This window comes from Schistocerca gregaria, unplaced genomic scaffold (assembly GCF_023897955.1).
Source record: "Schistocerca gregaria isolate iqSchGreg1 unplaced genomic scaffold, iqSchGreg1.2 ptg001325l, whole genome shotgun sequence".
Lineage (NCBI taxonomy): Eukaryota > Metazoa > Arthropoda > Insecta > Orthoptera > Acrididae > Schistocerca > Schistocerca gregaria.
Window position 1 is genome coordinate 15,001 of NW_026062634.1, and position 5,000 is coordinate 20,000.

Below are 5,000 nucleotides of genomic sequence, written 5' to 3' on the forward strand. Positions count from 1 at the left end.
AACCTAACTGTGGTTGTACCACATTATCCCTTAACCTAACTGTGGTTGTACCACATTTTCCCTTAACCTAACTGTGGTTGTACCACATTATCCCTTAACCTAACTGTGGTTGTACCACATTATCCCTTAACCTAACTGTGGTTGTACCACATTATCCCTTAACCTAACTGTGGTTGTACCACATTATCCCTTAACCTAACTGTGGTTGTACCACATTATCCCTTAACCTAACTGTGGTTGTACCACATTATCCCTTAACCTAACTGTGGTTGTACCACATTATCCCTTAACCTAACTCAAGTTGTCCCTTAACCTAACTCAAGTTGTCCTTAACCTAACTCAAGTTGTCCCTTAACCTAACTCAAGTTGTCCCTTAACCTAACTCAAGTTGTCCCTTAACCTAACTCAAGTTGTCCCCTTAACCTAACTCAAGTTGTCCCTTAACCTAACTCAAGTTGTCCCTTAACCTAACTCAAGTTGTCCCTTAACCTAACTCAAGTTGTCCCTTAACCTAACTCAAGTTGTCCCTTAACCTAACTCAAGTTGTCCCTTAACCTAACTCAAGTTGTCCCTTAACCTAACTCAAGTTGTCCCTTAACCTAACTCAAGTTGTCCCTTAACCTAACTCAAGTTGTCCCTTAACCTAACTCAAGTTGTCCCTTAACCTAACTCAAGTTGTCCCTTAACCTAACTCAAGTTGTCCCTTAACCTAACTCAAGTTGTCCCTTAACCTAACTCAAGTTGTCCCTTAACCTAACTCAAGTTGTCCCTTAACCTAACTCAAGTTGTCCCCTTAACCTAACTCAAGTTGTCCCTTAACCTAACTCAAGTTGTCCCTTAACCTAACTCAAGTTGTCCCTTAACCTAACTCAAGTTGTCCCTTAACCTAACCCAAGTTGTCCCTTAACCTAACCCACGTTGTCCCTTAACCTAACCCACGTTGTCCCTTAACCTAACCCACGTTGTCCCTTAACCTAACCCACGTTGTCCCTTAAACCTAACCCACGTTGTCCCTTAACCTAACCCACGTTGTCCCTTAACCTAACCCACGTTGTCCCTTAACCTAACCCACGTTGTCCCTTAACCTAACCCACGTTGTCCCTTAACCTAACCCACGTTGTCCCTTAACCTAACCCACGTTGTCCCTTAACCTAACCCACGTTGTTCCCTTAACCTAACCCACGTTGTCCCTTAACCCTAACCCACGTTGTCCCTTAACCTAACCCCACGTTGTCCCTTAACCTAACCCACGTTGTCCCTTAACCTAACCCACGTTGTCCCTTAACCTAACCCACGTTGTCCCTTAACCTAACCCACGTTGTCCCTTAACCTAACCCACGTTGTCCCTTAACCTAACCCACGTTGTCCCTTAACCTAACCTCACGTTGTCCCTTAACCTAACCCACGTTGTCCCTTAACCTAACCCACGTTGTCCCTTAACCTACACCCACGTTGTCCCTTAACCTAACCCACGTTGTCCCTTAACCTAACCCACGTTGTCCCTTAACCTAACCCACGTTGTCCCTTAACCTAACCCACGTTGTCCCTTAACCTAACCCACGTTGTCCCTTAACCTAACCCACGTTGTCCCTTAACCTAACCCACGTTGTCCCTTAACCTAACCCACGTTGTCCCTTAACCTAACCCACGTTGTCCCTTAAACCTAACCCACGTTGTCCCTTAACCTAACCCACGTTGTCCCTTAACCTAACCCACGTTGTCCCTTAACCTAACCCACGTTGTCCCCTTAACCTAACCCACGTTGTCCCTTAACCTAACCCACGTTGTCCCTTAACCTAACCCCACGTTGTCCCTTAACCTAACCCACGTTGTCCCTTAACCTAACCCACGTTGTCCCCTTAACCTAACCCACGTTGTCCCTTAACCTAACCCACGTTGTCCCTTTGCCTAACATAGTTCACTGCTCGGAATCTCTGGTGTCGTTGTTATCCTCATGTAGATGTCTTGCGAGTGTTGCTTACTTTCCACATATTCCCGCTATCCACTGTCAATTGTACTGCAATAGGACTATATCGCCCCCCCCCCCTCCCTCTGTCCCCCTCTTTGTGTCTCTGTCCTCTCAAGCTGGTCGGTCTGGCGTTTGAGTGTTAAATGAGCCTCGCAGCTGTTCAGTTGCATTCAGATGTCGACGCCCTCAGTGTACGTCGTGGTATGGTCTGTGTCCATTGTCCGCTGATGTCGTACGCGTAACCCACACGCTGTACCGATCATCGGTCGTTACGTACAGAGTGAAGTAGTGTGATACGTGTGACCGTACGCTGGCTGTGCCCAACGGTGTCGAATCTCAATTTCCATATGATGTGCTCGATGCTACTTGTCTCGTCTCCCAATAACAGCTAGGTTGCACTGTGGTACGCCGTAGAGGCGTGTGGGAGGAACGTACGAACGCATTGTATGTCACCCTGGGTCGCTGGGGGTGGTGGAGCGGTGAGTCAGGTCAGGTCAGGTCAGCGTGAGCCGTCTGATGTAGTGACGCGTGTATTCCGACTTTGTCGTAATTGCCTCACACAAAGTGCTACCCTGGTGGACCGCGTTCCATATCTGGGACATGCCGCAGATGCCGGTTGACAGTGGATCGCGGAAGGGACATCGCATACGTGCGCGGGCCACCTTCCACGTGTTCTCTTCTGCACATGTCGCAGTGTGTATGTGGTCTGATGTAGCGTGTCGGACACATGACATCCTGGCATGCAAGAATTGTTGAATTCGCAAATGTAGGTGGACATCTACGTTTACTGCCCAAGATACGCAAATGAACTGGAAATCCGTTGTTGAGCGGTTGTTCACGCTGGAGGTGAATCTGTGATGGCGACGATCGGTACAGCTATTAACCGGTTGTTTCAGCGGTACCCGCCACATCCACACACGTGACTAGGCCCATGTGGGTATGAAGCGATACGCGGCGGTGGCTTGGTGGGACTGTTCCCCGGCCGGTGAAGGGGGGCCGCCCGGCGTGTTGGCCGCGCGCTGCGTGGGCGCACGCGCAACAGGCGGCTGGTGGGGGGGCGCCGAGTGGCAGGAGCGCCAGCCGACGGGCCCCGGCAGGCGGCGCAGCTACGCTGCGGCGCACCCTGCACGCGGCGCCTGGCGGCCAAAGTTGGTTCAGCCGAGCCCGGTGCGAAGCGCGGTGGACATCTGCAGTGTGCTGGTCTGATTGAGGACTGTGTGCGTTGAGGATGCGCCGCCGCCTGGCACTCGGCGCCGCGACGCCCGTCTGCTGCTCGGTCGCCCCAGCGGTTCTCGCAGGTGGTTTGTATCGCAGTTGTGCGGACGTGTTGGCGCGTGCGCTGTGCTGGGAGAGTTCGCTTCTGCACCCAAGTGGGGCTTTGCCCTTGTGTGGCGCTGGCGTTGGAGCTGCCGGTCACCATAGGTGGCGCGTGTTGTCTCCCGCCGGCAATGCCACGACAGCACGCTCCCCGGGCCTCTGTCGGCAGCGGCAAGCTCAGTTGGGAGCAAGGGTGTTCTCACTAAAACCGTCTACTCGCCTAACTCCGGGCGATTGCGCCTCTCTCGAAACCGACCAAGTACCTAGGACGGCGCTGCGCGCCGCCGGGACCTGAGAGGGTTTCGAGGTGTATCGTGCAGGGGAGCTCGGCCTCCTCCTGTTTGCAGAATAATTGAGCGGACGCTTGCGTGTTCGCGCGGGCCCCCGGGACACACTCCCGGGCGGCCGGCTGCTCAGCTCTAGTTGACGCAGCTCCCTGGTTGATCCTGCCAGTAGTCATATGCTTGTCTCAAAGATTAAGCCATGCATGTCTCAGTACAAGCCGCATTAAGGTGAAACCGCGAATGGCTCATTAAATCAGTTATGGTTCCTTAGATCGTACCCACGTTACTTGGATAACTGTGGTAATTCTAGAGCTAATACATGCAAACAGAGTCCCGACCAGAGATGGAAGGGACGCTTTTATTAGATCAAAACCAATCGGATTGGCTTGTCTGGTCCGTTTGCCTTGGTGACTCTGAATAACTTTGGGCTGATCGCACGGTCCCTCGTACCGGCGACGCATCTTTCAAATGTCTGCCTTATCAACTGTCGATGGTAGGTTCTGCGCCTACCATGGTTGTAACGGGTAACGGGGAATCAGGGTTCGATTCCGGAGAGGGAGCCTGAGAAACGGCTACCACATCCAAGGAAGGCAGCAGGCGCGCAAATTACCCACTCCCGGCACGGGGAAGGTAGTGACGAAAAATAACGATACGGGACTCATCCGAGGCCCCGTAATCGGAATGAGTACACTTTAAATCCTTTAACCGAGTATCTATTGGAGGGCAAGGTCTGGTGCCAGCAGCCGCGGTAATTCCAGCTCCAATAGCGTATATTAAAGTTGTTGCGGTTAAAAAGCTCGTAGTTGGATTTGTGTCCCACGCTGTTGGTTCACCGCCCGTCGGTGTTTAACTGGCATGTATCGTGGGGACGTCCTGCCGGTGGGGCGAGCCGAAGGGGTGCTTTCGCGTCCCGAGGCGGACCCCGTTTAAATCCTACCAGGGTGCTCTTTGTTGAGTGTCTCGGTGGGCCGGCACGTTTACTTTGAACAAATTAGAGTGCTTAAAGCAGGCAAGCCCCGCCCTGAATACTGTGTGCATGGAATAATGGAATAGGACCTCGGTTCTATTTTGTTGGTTTTCGGAACCCGAGGTAATGATTAATAGGGACAGGCGGGGGCATTCGTATTGCGACGTTAGAGGTGAATTCTTGGATCGTCGCAAGACGAACAGAAGCGAAAGCATTTGCCAAGTATGTTTTCATTAATCAAGAACGAAAGTTAGAGGTTCGAAGGCGATCAGATACCGCCCTAGTTCTAACCATAAACGATGCCAGCCAGCGATCCGCCGCAGTTCCTCCGATGACTCGGCGGGCAGCCTCCGGGAAACCAAAGCTTTTGGGTTCCGGGGGAAGTATGGTTGCAAAGCTGAAACTTAAAGGAATTGACGGAAGGGCACCACCAGGAGTGGAGCCTGCGGCTTAATTTGACTCA

At 52.1% G+C, this 5,000-nt stretch overlaps 1 non-coding gene across 1 annotated transcript in view; it reads left to right on the forward strand.

Annotated features, from left to right (window-relative positions):
- Positions 1-3,719: 3,719 nt before the first annotated feature.
- LOC126330651 (small subunit ribosomal RNA) overlaps positions 3,720-5,000 on the forward strand; it is a 1,900-nt gene continuing 619 nt past the window's right edge. The window contains exon 1 of the ribosomal RNA XR_007563079.1: positions 3,720-5,000. This exon is cut by the window's right edge and continues 619 nt beyond it. This is a non-coding gene — a ribosomal RNA (small subunit ribosomal RNA).